Consider the following 24,984-nt stretch of genomic DNA (forward strand, 5'->3'; position numbering starts at 1 on the left):
ACAGAAATTATTAACTGAGGAAAGACAGACATGCACACAACAGACAAGAATACAGAAAAAAAAAATCTTCAAGCACCATACAGTACAGACCACAGCATGTACAAGCAAGTCAACTAGAAGTTTTTTAAAAGGCTGAATTTTTTTTTGTTTGTTTTTACTTTTTATCTACTAGGAAAGTATAGACTGATGTCACATAAAGACTACTGTACTTTAAATTAATACTAGGACATGCCCCAGGAGAAATTTCAATTTTGGTAAAGAAAGACTGTACTACCCTTAGTTCTTGAACCACCTTAGCAGTTCGGGTACTGGAGAATATATTTGAACAGATTTTTAAAAGAAGGCAAAACATTTAGTGGATAGGCAGTCTAAGATACTACTTTGTACTCAAAAGTTATAGGAGAAATTCAACAAAGTTTCAGAATGTACCCTGCACTCAAGTTATACAACTGGCTGAGCTTATTGCACACATCCATCATTCTCCCTGGTATTTTGCAAACAGTAGCTGGATGAAGAAACTAGCATCCTCTTCAGTACCTCTGGTAATTAATGCCAGTTTTTATGACATCTAAAATGCCAGCAAAAGATACAACAACCTAAGTACAGCTTTTGAAGTATTGCTTTCTCTAATGTGCACTCTTCCAAATGAATCAAAAGCTTTGTATCTGCATTTCTGCCACAGTACTCAGCATTATTTATCTGTTGCAGTACGACAGAGCCTGAAGAAAGTGGGACTGAAAAAATGCTAGCATAAGTAAAGACGACAGTTATATAGCAAGGAAGAAGTCATGTGCAACAAATAAACAAACCCAAACAAAAGTAAGAATCAGTTTACTGTACCACTTTTCTTGGTGAAACACTTGAGGGGAAGCCATGCAGAACCATCTATTGCTTTATCCCATTCACAAATTCAGCCTAAGGGCAGCTGGAAACCAATTAAGATTTCTTCCTCAATTAGATCTCTTCTTCACACAAGTAAAAAAATTAGACCTGAAGAGAAAATAATGAACACTCTTCCAAAGGAATAGCAGACTTCCACTCCAAGAACATGCTTTCATCTTGTTGCTGGTCTCCAATCAACACTGTCATAGTGGAAAAGGCAAGCTGCATGCTGTGCCCCACTTCTGAGACCAGGCACCCCAGCAGCAACTGGTCCAAGCTTGGCCATCAGCATCTTTTTCCAACCATTTGCACTTTGATCCAGGAACACTGGATAGGCATTTTTTCAAAGAAAGCTAAAATTCATAAGGTTTTTAACCTACTCTACTGTCAGTGTAAATGAAATGGTTCAGAACATTACCTACAGAGCTGTTCTGTAGTGTACTTTGTGCCCATCTACAAAAAAGACAAGGTACTTTAAATAAACAAAATTAGATACTCCACTGTGTAGCAAAGTAACAAAACTGCACCTCCAGAGATCTGTGATGAATCTTATTACCAGAGATGATGTTGGTTTCACTGCAGTTTGCATCCCAGGGGTGTCTGCATCCTTGTATCTGAAGGCACCTGATCACTCAACAGAGTATCAGGAGGATATACTTAAAAACAGTCCACACTTCAGATATCTGGGCATTTTCTTACTCTTGGTTAATAGAAAGTCTAGATTAAACAATTCTTTCTGCTCCCTGTTCTTTATCCATTTTTTTTTTTTTACATGTAGAAAACAATGTCTCAGTTTTCATTACTGTAATATAGAGAGGGCAATTTTCTGCCCTTCAGAAGGCTTCCCCTCTCCTATATCGACTGGGAAAGAAGCAAGCCTGCCATAACTGCCCTGTACCTCTTCCAGTCTGCACCTTTTTTCAATATAGACAGTCAGAAGTGTGGAAAATATATCGGACGAGAGTCTCGTGAGTGCCTTGCACGACACCATTAATACTTCCCTCTCTAGTGATAGGGAGAGATAATGAGATCTATTTTGACCTTCTTAATGTCACGTCATACTGTCAGCTCAATCTACTGGTCTGTCACAGAACAGTACAAAGGCACACTTTAAACACCACTCTCTTCCAAAATTAAAAACTGAAACTGAACAAAATGTCCTCTTTCTTCAGTGAAAATACTACCTATATATTTTGTCCCACTGCTGTTACTCTAGGTTTCAAATTAGTTTTTGGCACTTTGTTTTTGGTCCACTTTTGCTTTAGTGAAAATGCTTACAAAAGGAAATGTTCCAGAAACCACGTATCATTCAGATACTACTGCTGCTTTTAACACTACTTCCTTTTACAGCTTCAAGCATAGGAGACACTGAGGAATTCTAACAAATGCAAATTTTATAATGAAGAGTTTTGATATCAAGCAAAATAACACTGTGTCATAATACGTTCTCAGAGTTATTTTACAACAACAGCAGAATGCTTTTTTAAATGAAAGCATCCAAACTCAGCACTTTCAAAATCTGATTCTCCATTATGATGCAGCCACTTAAAAAACTACACCACTGCCCTTTTACCAGTCATACCCATATGCTAACATTTCATGCATGCACTGTTTCAGGCCTCTGCTACTGTGAAGTATTTATTGAATTATCCCTTCCAATCCAAACTAATACACTGGAGTATTTAAATTAGAGCTGTACCACTGCAGGTGTAAAAATATTTTTGAGGTTCCACTATGGATGCTACACAAGCATTTGAAAATTGCTCAATAAAATTCTATGCAGAAAACGGAAATGCGAGACAGCTTTTTGGAGCACAAAATAAGTTAAAGCACTTTAGAAAATATTTAGACTATGTCAACACATTTTTTAATAAAAAAGGAAAAAGATATTTAATTACACTATTATTATATTTAGCCCATTTTTCTATCAAAAGGAAAAGACCCACCAAGAAATGCTTCCATAGGGAAGTGTTCACTTAATTTCACTCAATTTTCTACTGCATCACATTCCAGCCTGAAGACAAAAAATTTAGGGCAGGAGTGAATCTGCAAACAGGAGTCAATCTGCAAAATTTATAACATTTAAATGAAATTATCTCTGTCCCAGGACCTCAGTTTTCAATTTTACATGATCACCTAGAACATTTTCCAAAACTTTCACTTGAGGTTCATCCCTAAACTCTAATGCTTCCACTTCCACTAAACTAATCTCTCTCATGCACACACCACCATTTCTGCCCAAACAAACTTATTAGGAAGCAGTAAAAGCAATTCACTAAATTAATGATGTTCTAGTTCAGGGTGACTTGCAACAGAAAAACAAAAAAAAGTTTACTTCACTACCTTTGTCATATGACACAGTTCTTGCTTATTTTAAGGACACAGCTAAAGCTCTACCCACAAAGAAAATTTCCAAAACACAGCTGGAATGTTAGTAGTGATGTAGTGGATAGAAAATGGCTTTTTCAAATTTGTTTGCCAAATAACACAGCTTATCTTTCTAAATAGTGAAAAATACCACATAAATCTTCAGTGTTTTAATAAAGAAATGGCAAAACATGGCATGTTAAAGGCTTACTTGACCTTCAGGAATGCTCAAAATACATCTCTGTCACTCCCCTAGTGAAGAGACTCCATTCTAAACCTTTCTTTCAATTCAATGCAGTCAAGATTTACACAATTGGCTATTCATTACCCTCAACAATTCTGTTCCTTTAGTCCTTTGAAGGCTATGTTCAAGAACCCTGGAAAAGGAATAAAAAGATCAGCTTGACACTGGTATTTTGAAGGGAACTGAAAAACTTTATGGAGTAAGTCACACTGCCCTTAGTCATATGTTTTACCTCCTGGACTACTTCCCCACGTTATGCTATCAGGATTTATTCATGATTGTAAATGTTTAACGAAAAGTGCGAAACCTAATTTCAATTTAAGAATATCTAGGCACAATAACATCAAGAAAAATTTATTTCCAGTGGTCTTGGAGCAGCTTGGATTAAGAACGACATGTTTTTAAGGAAACTGCCACTTCGAATGCTCTCTTTGAATGTTTGCCACCTTCACTTTAAAGTCAATTTTCAAGTTACTGCTGTAAACCTTGAATGACAGTGTTCTGTGTTGTATAAGGTGGGCACAGGCAGTCAAACAGCAAAGGATATCTTCAAAACTGTATGTGATGCCAACTGACACGTTTGAAATTTTCTACTCCATTTCCTCAGAATACCAAGTTGGGTTTCATTAAGTTTTGCTAAAAACTTTTGAATTTTCAGTCACGTAGCCCACCACTCCAACTGAAGCAAAACCAGAGAGCTTTTAACTAAATTTTGCACATTTTTCAGTTCAAATGGTTTGGTTTGGGTTTTTTTGTTTGTTTGTTTGTTTTTGGTGGGGGAAGGGATTGGTTGGTTGTCTTTTTCTTTTTTTTCAAAAGAAGCACTGGCAAACGCAAAGACAGCTGAGCTTTTCTTCTTGAACAGTTCACACCACTGCAAAACTCAGTGAAGAATAATATCTGTCAAGGCTTTTCATCATTTTCTGAGACAGGCAAATTGCTGTAAATCTGAAAGATTTGAAATGACAACTTTTACTATATGACATCATCTCTTTTATAATGGCTTCTCTTGTAAAAATAAGACCATGATGGAACTTGGCTTTTTGACTGCATCTGAGCCATGAGAAAGCCTACTGAGGAGGAAAAAAAAAAAGTTGTAAGATCATGTCTTCCTCGACTTCAAACTGCAATTGCCGTTTCTTAAAAGCAGTTCATACACAGCCTGATATACTCTCTTCAAATCTCTTTATGCTGAAACAATAAAAGCCACATTATCTTAGTTTTCACTCAAGTCCTTTGTTCTGTTGTTTCCCACACTTCTTAGGGGTCTTAGAGAAAGGGGTTGGGAGAAGACAGGAAGGTACTAGTACAAACAAGTACTAGTACAACCCTTGTTGGGTTTTGACTATAGAACCTCTCAGACCTGAGCAAATTTTAAGGCCTAGTCACCTGGGTAGCAGCAGCCAGAACCACTTCTAATGCCATCCACAGAAAAGGAGCGGATTCCCAAAATGGCCTATTGAAGTCCTCCCATGTACAATCAGAAATGGTAGGTTAGGGATCATGAGTCTCTGTCCCCATTCCTGGAATTTCACCGCAATATATAAATAATAATTCCATGTTACAGCTTTTCCCCAAAAAGGTTTTATGAAGTCCCAGGTCCTGACCTGGAAAAAAGTAATTGCTTTGCCACCCACCTTCAGCGTGGCAGTTGAGAGGACTGTCTCATCACACCAAGTGAGTTCTCAGAGCAGTCGGTCCCATCCACAGTTGTTTCTGCTTATCTTACTCCCCACTGAATTCCTCTTTCCCTGAAGAGTACTGGGGCTGAGAACAATATAAAAAGAGAGCAATGTAACCTCCTACAGATAAATTGGTTCTTTGGACACAACTAGTTTTAATATTGTGGAATAATTTAACATGAAATTACCTTCAAGTTCCCAAGAAAACTTGAAAGGGCTAAGATGTCTTTTTACATAACTTTCTGGGTGTTACAAGGTCAAAACCACATTGTTGCTAGTACTTATGAATGTCATTAAAAAAAAAAAAAAAAAACAAGTCCTATCTCAGCAGACAGGTTATACATTACACAAGGTACTAAGAAACAGATGGAGTAGTCATTGTCTCCTACAAACTTGACACTTAAGTGAAATGGCCCATTCTTCCTCAGGATTTTGAAAGGTCTGAAACAACATAGTCTAGGGAATGCATTTTCAGAAGTATAAATTACTATTTGTAGAAAGGAAATCCACCTGTTTACTCATTTTTTTGAATAATCATCCATCTCTATTTCTTTCACTTTTCATTACACTTTTCTTAAAGACATGCCCAACACCCAAATGGAATTTGGATTCTGTTTCAACTTCTCAGAAACCCTGTCTATTAACACAGCCCCCAGAAGACCTGCACACATTCCACTTGTCATGTGGTAGAAGAAAAGTCCTAGACTCAGGACAGAACCTGGTTACCTGTCTCTATTCAAAGAGCAGCTGATACTTTTAAGCAGCCCAGGCTTGCACTTCCCTAAGTCAACAGATCCTGATTCCTCAGCTACATGCATCCTATGAGTCAGCTACACATGTGTGCAAAGTTGTGGAGACTGCTGGACTGCAAGGATACATGCTGGACTTCAGCTTGCTTTTTGGTCCAGTCAGGAAAGGAAAACAGCTTGAAGAAACAGATCTAATAAAGTAAACCACATGCAGGTAGACTCCCAATCACCTGTCCCTGGACAGATCCAGTGGCATACTAAAAACGGCACCAGCCCGGCAGCCTGGTAAACACTTACTGGATTGCTGATCCAACTTACTGGCATTAGTTTGCACATTGAGAGATCCTTTAGAAACATCAAATCTTCAGTTGGAATACTGTTTGTAACAAACCTCAGCAGTACTAACACTATATTGCTTGGAAAGGGACTGTTGGAGTCCAGGACATCCCTCTGGCTGCCCTGGTTGTCTCAAGACCCTGGCAGGGGTCTCGGAGACCTTGGCAAGAAGTCAAAAACAGCTGTGGCCCGTGGAAAACGTGCCAACTCTGGATGAGGAATTACAAGCCACAAGGGTTTTAGTAGTGTGATATTTGAACTAAAACAGGGTGGAAAAGTAGAATTTTGGGATTTTTAAAATGGGGTTCAAGGGGGTACAAGATGGAGGAATTTGGGCGTGTCCTAGCCTTCTTCTCCTTCATCTTGTCCTCCACGTCTTGGTGTGATGGTGACACTTTTCTATTGGTTTAAGGTAGAGATTCACAGTCTAACATAGGTGATAGGAATTAGTAATAAATTGTAAACATAGCACACGTAGTTTTGAGTATATAAGGTGGGAGGTGCCCGAGGCTTGGAGGCAGATGGCCATGGCTTCCTTGCTAGGCAGAGCTCGGCAGGTCAGAGAAAGAATGTCATAGATAAGAAGAAATAAACAACCTTGAAAACGCAATCGGACACATTCAAGGCTCCTTCTTTGGCTGCGGCAGGCTAGGGAAGCAAAGACTCTTTACGATCTCTGGCTCACCCTGACCATCAGAGCCCTGAGAAATCTACAAGGGACCTTTCTATCTTCATTAATATCCTTTCCATAAATCAAGCTTACTGATGGCACCAAATATTCTTCTACAGTAACTTGCCATAGTTATAGCAATCCCATTTGATCCTGTAAGAAGGAATTTGCGTTCAATGACTAAAGAATTTGAAACATGAAAGAAGCTTTCTCAGCTGCAGAAAATCTGGCAGAGATTCTGTTTTTCCAAAGACAGTGTCAGGATTTAAATACCACATCACTTTGCAGCCTAAGTTTTCAGACCGAGACAAGCCAGCTTTCACACAGAAGGAATCAACACTTGTTTTTTAATACCAGAGAGACTGTTTTGAATGAGCTCCTGCCAGTAGTTCAAAAAAGAAGCCAAGTCTCTGTATTGAAAAAACCTTTTCACAAATTAATTACCATACCTCTGTCCAGAACAATGGACATCAAGAGCTATGAAGGATAAAGATTCAATCAGACATGCATTACGTTGGCTCAACATAGGATTAAATTATGGCTGAAAGGGTAGAGAATTAAATAGTCTCATGATAATTTTTTGATACACACTCTAAGTACTTGAAATTCACTATACAGTTACATAAATTTCACATGTGCTCAAAACTGTGATCTTCCTGTGCTTAATAAATGAATTGTTAGCATGTCAAACAAGTTGAAACAGAGGACACCAAGACGACCTGCAATTTCCTGATCTCATGTGCCATCCAGAAACTTAAACATGAACAGAAAAAGATTCTCATCCATGCTAAATACCAGCAGAATACTGCAGAACTCTTCCCCTAAAGGATTTTTTCTGAAGACTTACACTGCTCATTAGTTTTCCTAATTCTATAAATACAGTCCATCACTCTGCAGGCAGTTCTTGTTCCAGAGATACCCTGAACCTGAATAGGTATCTTTTTGTGAGAAAGGAACACTTACACAGTGCTTTATGAGCACACATCAGATCTCTCATTTTAAATTATCAGGAAGACTATCTTAAGTTCAAGACTTAATAAAATGAAAATATCAGTATAGTAGTTCTACCAGTCTTGCTCTTCAGTTCGAGGGCTTTCCAAGAACAGGTGGATACAGATTTTTCTGTATGACAGACGCAGAAAAATAATGCAAAGACTGATGAAATGAGAAGTTTATAGCACAGCACAAATCTGCTTCATGCAGCAGAGCTGCAAGACTCCACCGTAAATTTGAAGCATGGAAATATCACTGCAACTGCATCCCAATCATTCTTGCTTCACCAAACACTTTTACTTGAATATACTGTGCTAACAGCAGAGCAAAGCCATATAATACACAGTTATCCAATGACTTTCGAGATTCCATACAAGACACATACAGCATAACACAACAGCATCCCAAACATATTCACAGACACAGCACTTCCAACACCATGAAAAAATAATCCTCTATAAAAACTTGCTGACTTTAATCCTCTAAAGACTTTTGTTGGATTATATTTCAGGAGGGGTAGAAAATATAATTCAATGAGTTTAATCACCACCAAGATGCACAAATTCAAGATCATCTTAGTGTCAGATTATCTCTCACGGGTTTTTTGCAGTCATCAGAACACAGGCCTGTACACATATCCCAACATCAGAGTTCAAATCACTTAGCCAAATACCCTACCATACAGAGAGAAGTTGGCCATCTCTTCAATACAGACATACAAGTAAAACTCTGTTTGAGAGCTCACAGTCCTGAATACCTATTTAGTAGTGAATTATTTGAAAATGTATTTAATAAAAGGGAAAAAATGGCTGGGAAGTAGGCAACACATTAAAATGAACTTAGAAAAACTAGATACAGCAAAAGGAGTAGCTCAGTAGAAAAAACAAAAAAAAAAGTGAAATGTCTTATATATTCCAGCTAATGGCCCAGGAAACCACACCTCATGTGTCATTTTTGTACACAGTCTAGCACTACCACATGGTGCTTACACCATGTTGGAAGGGATAGTGTTTAAATGGAACTGTCACCTGCTCCACCTGTCTTCATGTACACAGACTGGCACTTCTGCCTGGAAGATGACACGATGCTTCTTCACTGACGTGAAAGAGAGGGAGGTTCCCAATGCTGAGTCCCTCACTGTGCCCCTCTTTCAGCCTGCTGCCTTTAAAAAAGTTTGTTAGACAATATTCCAGAGAAGTAGAATTTGCAAAAATATTACCGAAAAGGATTTAAGTGTAAGTTTAGCTGAAAGCAGGTAACCAGCCCCTGTGAATTCCAAGTTAAGGCATCAGTTAAAGTTGGTTTGGGAATTATGTCCAAAAAAAAGAATAAAAAGGAAGTGACCTACTTGAATGAAAGATTCATTCAGAGGTTTATATGTTCAGATCCCCTCAAAACAGGCTGACAAGAGGTATTTGCATATATTTTCTTAAGTACAACTGTAAAATGCCACACAGTATAACTCTTGATTAATCCATTAGGTTCATACAGACTCAAGATTTTTCCACTATCTTTCTATTCACTACCTATTTCTGTTCATACAAAAATACTCCTTCTGTTTCCTAAGTACACCCAAATGGTCAAAAATCAGAATAGATACTAAAATCAAAATGGCAGCTTAGCTGCAAGAAAAGAATGAGTAGCTTGAATAAAAGCAACCTGTGCTACAGAGATTCAGAGATCTTTCTAACATGTTTAAATTCCAATTTAAAATAGGATGGCCAAGATCTCAAGAGTCTTCTTATTATTCTTCACTTCTTTTGCCTTTCTTCATCCTTTTAATTCACTCAGAAGCTGCCATTGAACTCTAAAAACTACATAACAGAAGCTTTAGCAGCATTCTAATTTTGGTCACAGATAACTAAGTAGAGCAATTCTAGATAATATTAGCTGAGATTTATGATGCATTCAACATCTTCAGATGCACAAGAGTATTTTTGGGCATCACTTGGAAAGACAATATTCAATGTACAGCTGGTAAATTTTACTTTTTCCCTCCTATTTCTATACAAGAAGCATATTCATGCTGCACTTCTCAATTTATTTTCCAAAGGATCTATTTCTTCAGCAAGAGAAAACACAAGTCTGGTCAAGCCTCAATTTCAAGGTATCAAGACAATCAAGTTATAGCTGGTTTTGAGAGTAGAAGTTAGATAAACCTTTGTCACTTCTGTGAGCAAGATGTACCAATAATTAGAGGAAGATCTGCCCCCCTGGTGCAACTTGGGATAAGAAAGGTCAGTCCATTTTTTCTGAACTCCACATATGTTGTGTCATATCTTTTCCATTTCTATTGCATTATTACTTAACTAAATAAAAAATCTCTCACATAATTATTTGTTTTGCCTACCACTATCAAAATCTCTTCTCCAAAGAAGAAAGAGCACCTATAAAAGCCTAACTCAAGTTCTTGGTAATGGAACTGTTCTTATTTTTATACACTTCCCAATTTCTGTCAAACCTGAGAGCTTCCATGTTCCAGTCAGGCCAAACTAGGAGTTTGTCAATGATTACACTTCCTATTAAAAGATAATAAGAAAGTCACCTTGAAAAAGTATTTTTAAAAGCTTTCTAGAGAACTGTATTGGGACATTGCTTCGTTATTGACTCTTTAACCGACGAAAGGATCGAACGTGAGAACTGTGATTTTTTACCAGTGAGTGAGAAGATGACAGACTGAAAGGTAAAGGGGAGAGAGCTCTTTACATCTCTCTGAATCCTTGATACCACATTTCCAGCAGGTCATAGAAACTATTTCTATAACACTAAGCCTTTAGTCTGTATGGAAATCACTGCTTGGATTCTAAGATCTTGTATCAAGATGATTTCACTTGAAAACACATCTCCAGTTCACTGCTAACACAGGATGATCTAGAACAACTGACTCCATTCCTCTGCCTTACATCACAGGACTGAACCTAGAAGCTTTAAAGCCATTGCTTATTGCTGTAAAACTGGAAGTGTTTTCCAAGTGATACCAAATCTAAAAAACTGCTAGCTACCTGTAGAATGACTGAAGTGAGTGAGGAAAAGATGAGCCAGCTGCTTCACCTGGTTCCCAATTCTGCATATCGATACAGGACAATGTGAAGGAGGAAGTTAGGAAGGATGTTTTTTAATCACAGCAATTGAGACAGTGATGTTTCCTTATTATCTATGCATTTCCACAGATCGGTTGAACATGCTTCCAGGCACAGGATAGCATACTGTCAGACTAACTTGAAAGACCATTTCTATTGCTAATTGAGAAGTCTTCCCTTTAGCTTCAGACGACCACCTTTCATCAGCACACACATGTAAGTTCAAAGGACTCAGTGACCAAACAACCCAAAATTCAAACTATTAGAATGTTCTTCCTTTAATCCCAACACACTTTATCTTTCTGTGTTTATTAAAACCCCCACTAAAGGCAGAAAATCTTTAAAGTCACACCAAGTTATTTGCCAAGGCTAGGTCCACCTTATACAAGATGCCTGTGAAGTAATATGTCACATGGCAGCAGTCAGATTTCCAGAGAGCAGGAAAATATGTAAACAGGCTTACAAGCTCCAGTGTTTGGAGGCTAAACATCTATTTCTGTTGTTTCACCTGGACACATCATTAGGCAGAATGGAGCAATGGCCCACCAAAGACCAACCTATGGGTATCCTGGTCAGTCTGACATGCTTCCTAAACTAAAAGATGGGTAATCATTAATCTGCTGCAAACTTGCCACCAGCTCTGTTACCAAAACAAGAACTAGTACTGGTTCAATCTTCACAGAAGGCTACAATGCTGCACATACCACATCTCAGTTATCAAGCACTTCAGCGAAAACCCATTGTCAATTATTTAAAGAAACTAAACAGTAATCCAATCCAAGAATAAGAGTTTCTCATGTTTAATCAAACAGATCTCCAGTGCACACTAGCAATTTATGTATGAATACTAGTCCATTAAGAAGCTGAGACCAGTTTTGAAATTGAAGCGTCTTGAGTGGTAAAAGCACCCAACACGAATTACATAAACAATCCACAACCTAATTTAATTTAAAAAATCTTCAGGTTAAATGTTAGCCAGATTCTGGGAGATTACCTGGAGAAAACATCATGTATGCTTACTTTGTTTTTATGCTTTCCTAGACAGTTTATGGATGTTGGGCTTTCTGTTTACAGACAAGTGTTCTTTTTTTTAAGATACATATGCATGCATATATATACACCCACATATATCTTAACACACATATATATATAAAATACATGTTATTAAAAATTCCTTCTTTTTCTGTAGGTTTCCATATATGTATGCAGTTGCATGCATGCATACAAACAAAATAAAATATACATATTTTTAAAAGACAGACTGCGACTTCCAATCCATTACTGGTACCAACCCTGTCCAGTTCAAATGGGTAATATGCTAACATAGAGGAAGATCACATCAAACAAGAGAAAGTTCCTGATGCAGGGTCTTTCTTCAGTGTAATATTAGAGAGTAGGAATCTTTTTCTTACAGGTAGCCACACCCACAGCTGCTAGCATGTGCCTGGTATTTCAGGACATCCTCTTGCATTTATACTGGCTCCCTAATGATTTGCAGAAGAGCAGAGAAAGAAAAAGAGTGGCAAATGCGTAATCTGTTCACTACTCAGGGATGGACTTCCTGGAGACCTTCAAGTCTTACGCCTTTAGCATTATCAGTCATTCTGCTGTCTTAGTTTTCAATCCCCTCTGCAAAGCTGTAAGATCTTTTTGGAAGCTGCTAATTTGCAGGCCCAGGGCAATTACATAAGATGTTATTTTAGTCGTGAACAACACATTAAATTTTGGAATCTGCTGCTGTTGCGCATTAGCACAATGAATTCTTCATTGCTTTTTGGATAATGATGTCTAGGCACTTGGGGACCATATTATGCTTCTTTATGCCTAACTGGAAGCTGAATTTAAGGCATCCAGACACTAATTCTTCTGGCCCCAGCTTCTTCTCATCAAGAGACATCCATGTCTTCTGTCTTCTTGAAAATCTGCTCAGAGGTAACATTAATAGGAGCTCCTGACAGATTCTGCATGGTTTCAGATGCTGCACTGCATGTTAGAAAAAGGAGCTTGGAACTTCAGTCTGACCCAGTGACAGTACTTATTATTTGAAAACCTACTGTATTCAATGGGACCCAAGTACTTTCAGGTTTGCAATGGATTTACATGTTACTTAGCTAGGCTGTAGGACTTCATTGACAACACAATTAACAAGTTTTACCCTTTAACATTGTATTTTGCTTTAGTACATAATACTCCTGTACTTTGATACCAGATGTCAACTACAGAACTAAAATGACTGTCTCTGACAGATATCCTGGCTAGTCCCGTATTCAACACAAACAGAAGTCATATTCTGAGCCCTCAAAACACTAAAGATTTCCTTATATTTCAAAACAGCACTGTATTATTAGAAGGTTAATTTGCAAATTTATCTCTGTAGTCTTCTCTCATCTACTGCTTAAGTACATTGCTGCTTCCTAAAGTAAATAAAATCCAAATACAAACACGTCATTTATATAAATGCATTTGCATCCAATCATGGTTCACAATCATCTATCCAAAGATTTGCCCTTCCTGCTGAATTTCATGAAAAAAATTGGAAAAACATTTTCCTATCTTCCCTAACTCTGCTCCTCTATTTATTTTACACTGACTGGCTTTCTGTCCAAAGATTTTGTAACAGAGGTAAAAGTAGTAACTTGCTTTATTCATGAAACTTACTGCCAAACTATTGGAAAGATTTCAAACCCAGAACTCTGGAAATACAGATTTAACAAAAACATTGTTCTAGCTAGACTTGGTTAAATGTCACAGTTGAAAGATTTAGTGTGCTTACTCTCTGCTTATTAAGTAAATATTTCCAGTATTTCCAAATTAAGAAACGCTACACCTGAGACTAATTGAATACAGCATGAGCTGTATGAAGTTGAGGAGCAGAAGAGTTACCTACCTGAAGAAAATAAAGTTATGGGTGAAAAAAGTTAATGTCATTCCCTCAAATGCAAACATTCTTTACTTTCCCAGTCTAGTTACAAGGAAGAATAATAATCATTAAAAGTGATCTAAATTTTGAAGTAATTACAGAAAAATAAAACTCAATGTATTAACTCACCCTGGAGGAAAAAACAGAGTAATCTAATTCAAACTAGTCTATGGCTGTCCAGAGAGATTACCTCCTGGAAGTACAGTAATTATATTTGTAAAGTAAAATCATTTATGCCTGGGGTAGGGAAGCCCAAGGGATTTTATTTTTTTATTATTATTTGAAATGTGTAAAAGCTTTATAGTAACATCCATAGTGAGAAAGGAGCTTTGTGCACAAAAGTACACATTCTGTGTAATGGGTTCATCAGAAGAGGTAAACAGATTAACTGGTACAACTGTTCATATATGACATCTGGTGTGATTCAGATATACAGTTGCACTTTTCCATATAGGGCCCATACATTCTAAGGTAAGTAGCAGACTGTTCTTAAACTTATTACACATGCATTTTTTGCCAAATTTGTAATTAGACTAATTCTTACAATTCTAAAGAAAGGATTCTTAATGGTTTCGCTGAATGATCCTCTGTGTAGTTTTTTTTGCTAGTACCTTACAAATAAAATTATTTTGAAAAACCCAACCGAACACTACATTCTTATGGGCTCAAACTTACTTCAAGTGTCTCAGTTTAACAATTCCAGTTAATAGCAAGACCTAACAGTACATTCTGACAGTCACACTGTCATATAAAACACTTGTGTTTTTTGGAGAAACAAGGTGTGTAGTCAAACAAGGCCTAACCCTAACTTAGGTCTTGTCTAAAAGAACTCTACCAGTAGCCAGAAGTTCATGGTTTGAACAGTTAAAGAGAGATAAAGTAAAACAACACCAGAAACTTGAAATCATCTATGAAGCAGTTATCTCAGAAATTTCAAATTACAACAATGCACCTTGAGACCTTCCACTGAAGGTCCACCTGCTAAACAATCCACTCTACTCTTTTCCATTTCCTATTCATTGGTACCAATGAAGTTCTTCCTTCTGAAGGCCCCCAACAGCATGTTCCTGAACAGCATGGAATCCGATTTAAGACCAAGAACTGTGTGCTAAACTTGTTAAGAACTACACATTTCTTTCCGCTGCTGTTTAGTTATTCTGTGCTGTTTGCAGAGCTATTTGCCAAGATTTGACACAGTTAAATGTGCACGCTTCAATTCATAGCTAATAAATTCCATTCAGCAGTAAACCTGCCTGCTTCCAGGTGACAGCACAAAAAGTCCCAGCAGCGACTGCACCAATCTCCCCAACTAACAGACTGCTGGATGGGACGGTCCTTTTTTGACCCAACTACAAGAGCAAGATTCCTAACTGAATCATTTTTTGGCAACAGAAATTTTTTTTTTTAAACGAATTTAGCCACTAATTTGTTAAGAAGCACCAGTTTATTTATCAGTGTATTCAGCCAAGCAAGCAGCCATCCGCACGACAGGAGCTGGCTTCAGTCACTCAGCCGGTGCGGTGGCCCCGAGCCCATCCCAGCGCCACTGCCCCGGAGTGGCCACTGGAGAGCGCGCTTGAGCCACCTTTCCGAGCCGACCCGGCGCGTTCGGGATCCGCACTCGAACTTGGAAAACATTAAATACTAAATCCTTTTCTGCCCCTTTTTAACAACAGCCAAAGCCTCTTAGGTTCTCACCAGTGTACACACCCAGTTAACCTCCCATTCCAATAGCACGATTTCTAAAAATGACTGGATCCCTAAGACTTACTTGTTGGGAGCCAGTGGTGTTTGTGTGGCAGACACAAAGACGGATGGATGGATTTTTTTTCCTCTCAAGTTATGTATCAAACTCAAGAGACAATTCAACTCTTTGGTGCTCCCGTACTCCCTTCTCTTTGTGTATTCGTAGCCCGTCCTCAAAACTGCCCAAACGTTTCTCCCTTCCAGCAACAAGAACATGAAACAGATGTGAGGGCTCTCAACCATCAGTTGGAGCAATTCAGGCACAGTCATTACTGCTCTGTGACCAGGTAATGTTACAGAAGTGCTGATTAAAACCCAGCAACACAAGTTACCAGTTTATCTTGCTTCCCAAAGCACAATGACTTAAAGGCAGTGTGTCCATTTGATCCCTCTTGCGACAAGACACCTGTGAGATTACTGCAGACCTAATGATGGACAACTCCTCTCACACAACAGGCTTACACCAAGGTTGAATTCTACCCATGCAGCCAGTGAGCTGCCCCACATAAAGCTGTGAAAGAATAAAACAAAATTCACAGAACCGAAACCAAGTGTTTCGCTTGGATAAATAAGCGTCAGTTGAACACCGCTTTAAATACCACACACAGGAATGTACACTCAGAGTTTGTCCTCAGGGAAGATCATGTAAGACAAATACCAACTGCAACAAACTCCTGGAAGTTGTTAAAATACTACAAAGATTAAATCGGTAAAAAGGAGCTTCACAGGTCAGAAGTGACCGAATCAAGCACTGCTCATCCCATTTTGCTGTTCCATACCAAACGCAGCGTAAGCAGCAGAGCCGTGCCAGTAGATCTGAGAAGAGAGACTGTCTGCCTGATTTGAATTCAGATGACTGAATGCCCTACTGTCGCACACTCCATGAACATTAAGTTTCACTTACCAACTTCTCCCTGCCTGCATGTTCTTTACCAAAGAATGCGTAAACTGAACTTTCAGTTATTAATTACAGCTCCTTCTAATGATCTGAAGAATGCGTGAGAAGCTGTAAGCAGCAGTATGACTACAGCAAAATTAATAATGTTCAAGCAATTTCTGTGCAGCAACCCTGTCCTTTGCTACAGCACAACAACTCACAGTAAGCAAGAATAGCTTGGAAAGGAGAAATTAACTTTTCTCTCACTTCATTTGCTAGAATATAGTGTCTTCCCAGTTTAAGAACTTCTATTGCATAAGCAGATTCATCTTGCCAAAAAGATGTAAACTCAACAGAGGATCAGGAAAGGAATGGGATGGAATTTCAATAAGATATGTAAAGGCTGACTTACCAATCGGCCCACTGACTTGTTACAAAATAAATCAACATCACATAAAAAGTTGTTGACATGTTTTACATGCAAAACCTCTGACATGATCCCTGCAGTCAGATCTCTGAACAATTAATGAATGATTATGGAATAAAATATGTTTAAAAAAATTTATCATGGAATGGAATAACACAGTCAGAATGGCTGATACATCTTTCTTTTATTGTCCTGCTGATTTACTTGAGGGCTCCCCTACCTTGTGTTACTAGTCTTAAGAAAAAACTTTATCCAATCTTTTTACCCTCAGTCTATTTACCCTCAATCTACTTTCCTCCATCCTGTGTTTTAAGGTATCATTTAAACTTTTCATTAATGCATATTTGACCAGTGGGTGGAGATAATTAGAAAATTAAACCCAAACTATTTGAGTAGACACTCTTACTACAGAAGCAATATTTGAATGCCTCAGCTCCTTCAAGTAAGAGGCTTAAAATAAAAATTTAAACTTTTTCTTACATCCTAGTTTTCATTATTTTAATAGTATCTTGATAAAATGTTTGCAATCAAAATGTAATGGCTTAAGCTTATTTCAAATCAACAACTGTCTCCACCTACTGGAAAAGTGAATTTAATTGAAACAGCAATTTGATCCTTTGGGATTTGTGTAAGCAGAAGCTGCAAGAGGAGCAATGTTTTTGTGTAAGATACAAAAAATTTGTTTGTGTCATGTGTCATCATGTTTTGTGTCCCTCTCTCCCAAAAACAAGTTTATAGAAACCACTGTCATTCTCTGCAGTAAGCATGGATTTCACTGAGTCCCTACTCTCTAACAGTTCCTTGTCAGAATGTAAAACTAGCCAATACTTTTAAAAAACATGTATAGGTAATTTATTAAATAACATTTGTTGCTAGTAAATCTGAAATGTCATCTGATTTCAGTATCTTTCTGATTTCCACCATGGTTTCATGAGACCTGGACAACTAGAATGAGTTCTTTAAATAACTGATGTGTAAAACTCATGGAATAGCTGCTAATATGAAACTGTATGAAACGCCTTTTTCTTTTAAGCCACAGACCTTGAAAATAATTAAAACATGATGATGAGAGTAGACAACATCCCATTTTTCAATTCTTATTGTTACTATTTAACAAAGGTTGTGTAATTACTGTAACTTCAAAGACTCTAATTAACCCAAAATAGGAATGTAAATGTTTACATATGGAAGAACCCCTGTCCTAACCTTTCTTTCTATCTTTTTTTTTGGTCTCTTTTATTCTTGTAAGAGTGACATCAGCCATAACTACTATGTAATTCAGGTGTGCTTTATTCTGAAAAAAAGCAATTCTAAGCCACAGGATAGCACATTACCATCACCATGCTTTGTTGCACTACAGTATTGTTGTAGTATAACCTGAGATCCAACTGCAGGTGCTTATAATGCCCATGGAGTCATACGAGCCCTCTAACAGTGACCAGCACATCTGTATTTCAGCCTGTCTCTCACATGTCACACCCAACTGAACTCACTCTTCTCCAGCACCCCCTATGAGCTTCTTTTGTGGGGGACCGTAAAACCACTTTTCCCTCTGACAGACTTGCTCCTAACCCTGCCATCATATTCTATGTCGTACTTCCACACAAATAAGTCCAATAGTGTCTGTACACCTCCAGTTGCAGGATGCTTCTAAAAATTCAGGTTTTTACCACATGTGCAAGGCCAACCCTTCCAGGTTTTATCCATTTTTAGTTTAAGCACAGAACACGACAGAGCGTTTTATTTTAACATGTGTGAGCTTTTCATCCTTTCAGATCTTGAGAATATTATTCCTTCCACATCTGCATGGAGACTATCACAATCCCAAGTGCATACCTGTCTCTTGAGCAGAAAGAAATTCCTCCCACTTCTTCAGCATAATAAAAGATTCACTGCTCAGTGTCCTGCACAGAGGATCAAAGGGCATTCACAAGTCTGGGACAGTCACACCCAATGAGAACTTTAAATTACTCAACAAAACGTATGGGTTTAAAGCAGGACACTGAACTTATAGAAAATGGCATTCACACTACAATTTCTACAAACAAACACATTTAGAATAACACAAGAATTCAGAGACTGAGTCAATGTACAGACTCATACTAAAGAGTCTTTTGCTTGTCATTTTGGTACTACCAAGTTTTCTGCAGATCACTGACCTCTGTTTCTGCACACAAAAATACCAAACACATGGACTTAACAGCAAGCTGGATCTTGATGCTGACTGAAGATACCCAGTGTTTGAGGATAATGCTCTGATCACATCCTGAACAACTTAAAATAAAGTCAAATTATTTGATCGAATACTCGTTTTCCTACTTTTACTATGGTTATATATCAACTAAAAATGCCAAAACTAGTAAGTCATACTGCCAAGATTTCTGTTCCTTTCTGCCTCCCTGAGGTTTACAAAACCTTTCCTTTCCTTTTCCTTTTTGTACAAAAAAAAAAGGAAAATAAAGATCAGATTAAAATTTTATACTCTAAATAAGAAATGTCCTGAAAGTCAGGGTTCTTGCAGATATTCAGCCTATTAGCGTTTCTTAAGACTCTTTTGTATTACTCAGGCACATTTTCATTACTTCCTTTCTTATTTTTCTTTTATTAAAAAAAAATAAAAAAGAAACCATCAGGATTTAATAGCTTTCCCTATTTTTTAAAGAAAAAAAGGGCACAAGAAAGAGGTAGTTCAAAAAAGGTCCAATTGCACATATGTTGCAACAGCTTTTCAATCATTTTAGAGACTCAAGAGTATGCAGTTGGCCCACTAATAGAGCAGCAGAACAGATACTATTCCACTGAGCTAGTACAGTACATTTGTCAATAATTTCCATATTAATTAGTTCTCAACAAGACAAGCTGAAAGAGCAGTGATCCATAAGATCTAAAACAAATGCAAGCACCCTGAATTCAAGGAAGCTGAATAGACACCCTTTTGGTTAGATGTCAAAGATTCCATTTTAAGAAATTAATAAACAAAAAACTCCAAAACCTAAACAACAAAATAAATGCCTAGCAGTGCTACCAGTGTTGTGATACTGTACCTCAGTACTGCAGATTTTTCACAGCAACATAGATCTCAGGTAACCTACCTAGTGCAATACTTTGAGAACAAATTAAGGACACAAGATCATCAATTCCAAGCATTTCAAGGGAGGGAAGAGGAAACTAAAGATTTCTCTTAAGGCTGGTCATTTAAAAATCCCATTTAAATGAGCTCAAACTAGACTCCAATTGTCAGCACTTTATTTAAATGAGAATTTTCTCTATGTCCTTTTGAGGAAGAATTTTTTGGCAGATGTTGTATGGTCCGGTCAAAGTGTTAAAAGTCAACCACCTCAGCAGAAATAAAAGGAAACATTATGATGCTAGTGTCAACCCAACCAGTTTAACAGACACTATCTGCTCAGAAGCAGCATGCTAAGATTTCAAAGCCTCCTCTAGTCCGACATCTATTTATAGGTGCCAGTCTCCGTACAATTTCTCACAGCCTCTCCTTCTCTCAAAGCCAAGTGGGAGAAGTTCAATGGATATAATCTTGGGCCTTATGCCGCAAGATGGCCAGAAGATCTGCAACTCTCCTCCAGCAAACCCATGTGCAGGGAGAGCAGGTGTTAGGAGAGGAAACTAGTCGAACCTACACAGGAGTCAAATACATGGGATAAACCTTCTCCCCCTGTTTTAGGAACACGCATTCTTCCTCAGCCAGCAAGTTGACAGTAATGAACCACATTAGCATCAGAGCTTCAGCAAAAGATACCAGTCTGCTTCCTCCTCAACACCAAGCAACAGCCTAAGACAGCTGCCTTTCAAGCCAAGACAGAAGCTATCCAAGCCAGCTTTGACCCCCGGACAGCAGCAATGTCATCCAAGCACCTTCCCACCTATAATGCTACTACTGTACATTGCACCTTCCTCAAAGAAACTCAGTGGCTGCTGGCTTTTTTTCCGTGCAGCCTCTACCACCCAGCACCCATGCACGTTTTTTTAAAGCGCTGATCCAGGTCGGCTCTCCTTCATCTCCACCAGATGTAACATTGCAGGAAGGGTGCAGATATTTTCCTGCATAGGGAGCACAACGCCACAGGCTGAACTCTGGTCCAAGCTCCGCACATCCATCCCTGCTGCCTCCTCTCCTACAGCTACATCCACTTGCCTGTAGTACTCGTACAGCGACCGAGGAGATGACAGCACTGCTGGAAACTCCTGCCCACCTTATCACAACCACATTTTCGCCCCTTTCCCCAGTCAGAGGCAGACGGAAGGGGAGGGCTGACTTCCTCAGGTAGAAAATAGGCAGGGAAAGGCCGGGGCAGAGATCAGGAGAGGAAGAATCACCCCAGAGGGAGAGGAGATAATCCCCGAGAGGCGAGGCTGCGGAGGAGCATAAACGCGGAGGGAGGGTCAGCGAACTGGGGGGGATAATCCGGCAGAGAAGGGGGAAGATAATCCCCTCGGAGGGGGGAAGTGGAGGATCCCGGAGAGGGAGGGGCTGGAAACCTGATAATCTCCAGGAGGAGAGAAAATACCGGGAAAGGGGGTGGGCGGGTGGATAATCCGGAGCGGCAGATGAAGCGCGAGTCTCCCGGGGACGCATCCGGAGGCGGGAGGAGGAGGGTTAATCCCCGCTCTAGGGGCAAAAATCCCTCTTCCCGGACTCCGGCGCTGCCATGTTCCCTCCCCTGCAGGCCCGCCCGGCCCCGCTACCTGCGGACGGCTCTTCCCGCCACACGCACACGCGGCGCCTCCGCTCCCACCGCCGGGTCGAGGGGCTCGGCCGGGATGGCTGCGGGACCCCGCCTCCAACAACCATATCCCCGCCGGCTGGGAGGGACAGGAGAAGCGAGTAGCCGGGCGGGCGAACCCTCCCTCCTCCCTCCCCCCTCCGCGCACGCGACCTCCCTGCCGGTACGGGAACTCACCGGCCGGCACCGACTCCCGCTGCTCCCCGTCCCCTCCTCCCTCAGCGGGCGCCGCTCGGCCCCATGGACGATCCCGGGCGCGCGGGGCTGCCGGAGAGACGGCGCGAGCCGGAGGTGCCGCCGCTGCCGCTCTGCGCCCGCCTCGGCGCGCGCCGCCGGCGTGGCTGTGGCACGCGCTCCCGCCGCCGCTCCTCGGCCCCGCCCACCCCCGGCGAGCGCGCGCGCGCGGCCTCCGCGGCAGTGGCGCGCGAGCGCCTCCCCCGCACCCGCCCGGAGGGAGCGCGCGCGCCTTTGCCTCACCCCCCTCCCCCCCCCCCCCTCCGTGAGTGCGACTGTGAGTGAGAGTGAGTGAGTGAGTGTGAGTGAGTGAGTGAGTGTGAGTGAGTGTGAGTGAGTGAATGAGTGTGAGAGTGAGAGTGAGTGAATGAGTGTGAATGAGTGTGAGTGTGAGAGTGAGTGAATGAGTGAATGTGTGAGTGAGTGAGTGGGAGTGAATGAGTGTGAGTGTGAGAGTGAGTGAATGAGTGAATGAGTGTGAGAGTGAGTGAATGAGTGAATGAGTGTGAGTGTGAGAGTGAGTGAATGAGTGAATGAGTGTGAGTGTGAGTGAATGAGTGAGTGAATGAGAGTGAGTGAATGAGTGAATGAGTGTGAGTGTGAGAGAGTGAATGAGTGAGAGTGTGAGTGAGTGAGTGGGAGTGAATGAGTGTGAGTGTGAGAGTGAGTGAATGAGTGAATGAGTGTGAGAGTGAGTGAATGAGTGAATGAGTGTGAGTGTGAGAGTGAGTGAATGAGTGAATGAGTGTGAGTGTGAGTGAATGAGTGAGTGAATGAGAGTGAGTGAATGAGTGAATGAGTGTGAGTGTGAGAGAGTGAATGAGTGAGAGTGAGTGAGTGAGAGTGCGAGTGGGTGTGGGTATGAGAGTGGGGGGGGCGAGCGTGGAGAGCGAGCGTGTGGGCGTGCGCGTGACTGCGCGTGTCACAGCGCGCGTGCAAGCGCGCGTGTGCGAGGCGGCGGTGGGGGACGGCGCGGGGCCGTGTGGGGACGCGCGCGTGTTCGTGTCAGAGCACGCGTGGGTGTGAGGGCCGCCGTGGGTGTTGAGCGAGTGAGGAGGGAGCGAGCGTGCCCGTGTGCGAGCGTGCCCGTGTGCGAGCGTGCCCGTGTGCGAGCGTGCCCCTGTCCTCTCGCCGTCTCCCCGCCGGTGCTCCCGGACGGGATTCGGGCTCCCCCCGGTTCGTGTCCCCGAGCCGGTCCCGAGTCCCGGGAGGGGATACGTGGCGCTGCCTGCTCAGTCGCCGAGCGCGAGAAGTGCTTGCGGAGAAGTCGCACATTTCAGAGGGGAAAGGGAAAGTGGGGAGTTTCCCCTGATGCCAATAACCTGCAAGACCACTTAAATGGAAATAACACTGGGAAAGCGATTTCCCCGCACTTCTGGTCACTGTTTAAACATTTCGTTTGTTTTGAGCAATGATTACAGAGCAGCTCTCACTTTTTGTTTCAGGGGAGGCTCTCACCTTTGGATACTCGTGGACTTAGGGAAATTTGGGCTGCGCACGTCAGTCCCGCGTGCAGAATTCACGCTCACTAAAACTGGATTTTTTTGGTTTTCACCTAAGGGTAAAATTTGCTCCAGAAACGAAATGCTCATATCCAAAACAATCTGTCATTCCTCAACTTGTTTTCATTCACTTATTCCTCCTCATACCGAATTTCCTGGAAATTTTTGAATCCAAGCATACACTTTAATTGCAATCTGTATAATTATGCAGTTTTAAGAATACCTGGTAGCCTGGTGTGACATAAGGTAAACCTTCGTAACAAGCTGTCTGCAATTCATGCTGGCTTTTTCTTTGGGACCCATTGAGGAAAAGGGAAAGCCAGAGCTATGAGGGGGCAGAGTTCTAACAGAGAATCCACTAGTTACCCATTTTCATCTTAATGGCTTCAGATTCTTCTTTCCTACCAGATAATGACTAAACTGATTTCTATGCCACCACCAACATCAAAAAAAGCAGCTGATATTTATGATGGGCATAATTGCAGAAACTGTGGAACAACAGCCAGCAGGTGAAAAACCTCTCTCAGATTGTCCAATAAAGTTGCACCAAGTAAATGAGATCCTGTGAACCTCATCTTAGGAAAACAGTGTGTAAAATTCCTTTAGGAATTATTTTTACTTACTCTTCAAATTACAGTAGCTATCCTGCGCGGAGAGCTTCATAGGCGTGTGGAATTATTCATCCCCAGGTCAAAAGAGCTTACAGCCCTCCTGCAATTTCTCAGTAAAAAGTCCAAATTGAACATATTTTTGGTAAATTGCTTCACAAACAGTTATCTTTTCCTTGTTAAACTGAAAGGAAACTTAAAATGGCATGAGGGATTCTAGGCAACATAATGACCTATACCACCCTTTCAGTGTTTGAACCCCTGCAGCTATGATGGAAAAGCTGACAGGTATAAAAATCCTCACTCCCCAGAAAAATAACTTTAGGTCGTTTTCTCTCCTTTGCCTGTAATTTATTTTTTGCCACAAAACACATAAATGCCATCTCATCCTGTATTTCACAACTCAACATCTTGTTGACTTCTTCTCTCACAGTTTCTGCATTTGTGAAAACTGAACATTATTCTCTTAAGGAGAAAGGGTTGTAGCAATTTATGCTGACATCTTTCATGATATCATGACTTTACCTTTGTGGCCAATGAAAGAAAATTACTTCACTGCAAAACTTAGAGGTTCCTTATTACAGTTCAGCTCAGCGCTTGAATCCAAACCTGTGAAATACACGAGCCCATTTTTGGCTGCAACAGAAATATCTAAACACAAAGTACTTTGACTGCTCCAGTCTTTTGAGCATCTTCCATTCTGGCCTCTGCAGCTGCTATTTGGCTATTAAAGCCCTCTAGGGAATGTGTCCCAAATGCTCACACACCATTTTTTGCCCACTATTTAATCCATTTGATCCATTAGGGTCAGGGAAGAAATAGAGATGTATTGTTTCAGAGAAGAACTTAGAAATTGATGTTTACCCTGTGTCAGGAATTATCATATCCTTTGGGCTTTTTGCTACTTACATTTGCATGCTTC

General features: G+C 40.4%; 1 protein-coding gene across 5 annotated transcripts in view; it reads right to left on the reverse strand.

The window, feature by feature from the left end:
* PALS2 (protein associated with LIN7 2, MAGUK p55 family member) overlaps nucleotides 1-22,035 on the reverse strand; it is a 54,831-nt gene extending 32,796 nt beyond the window's left edge. The window contains exons 1-2 of one of the 5 annotated variants that reach the window (XM_068208681.1): nucleotides 21,896-21,995; nucleotides 3,578-3,626 (exon numbers count right to left, since the gene is read on the reverse strand). The gene's annotated coding sequence lies outside the window, so the exon portion shown is untranslated. Of the gene's footprint in view, nucleotides 1-3,460; nucleotides 3,480-3,577; nucleotides 3,627-21,895 lie in introns of those variants that run through there. The other 4 variants (XM_068208695.1, XM_068208671.1, XM_068208688.1 and 1 more) reach the window with 4 other exon arrangements.
* Between the last annotated feature and the right edge of the window lie 2,949 nt (nucleotides 22,036-24,984).

This window comes from Anomalospiza imberbis, chromosome 1 (assembly GCF_031753505.1).
Source record: "Anomalospiza imberbis isolate Cuckoo-Finch-1a 21T00152 chromosome 1, ASM3175350v1, whole genome shotgun sequence".
Lineage (NCBI taxonomy): Eukaryota > Metazoa > Chordata > Aves > Passeriformes > Viduidae > Anomalospiza > Anomalospiza imberbis.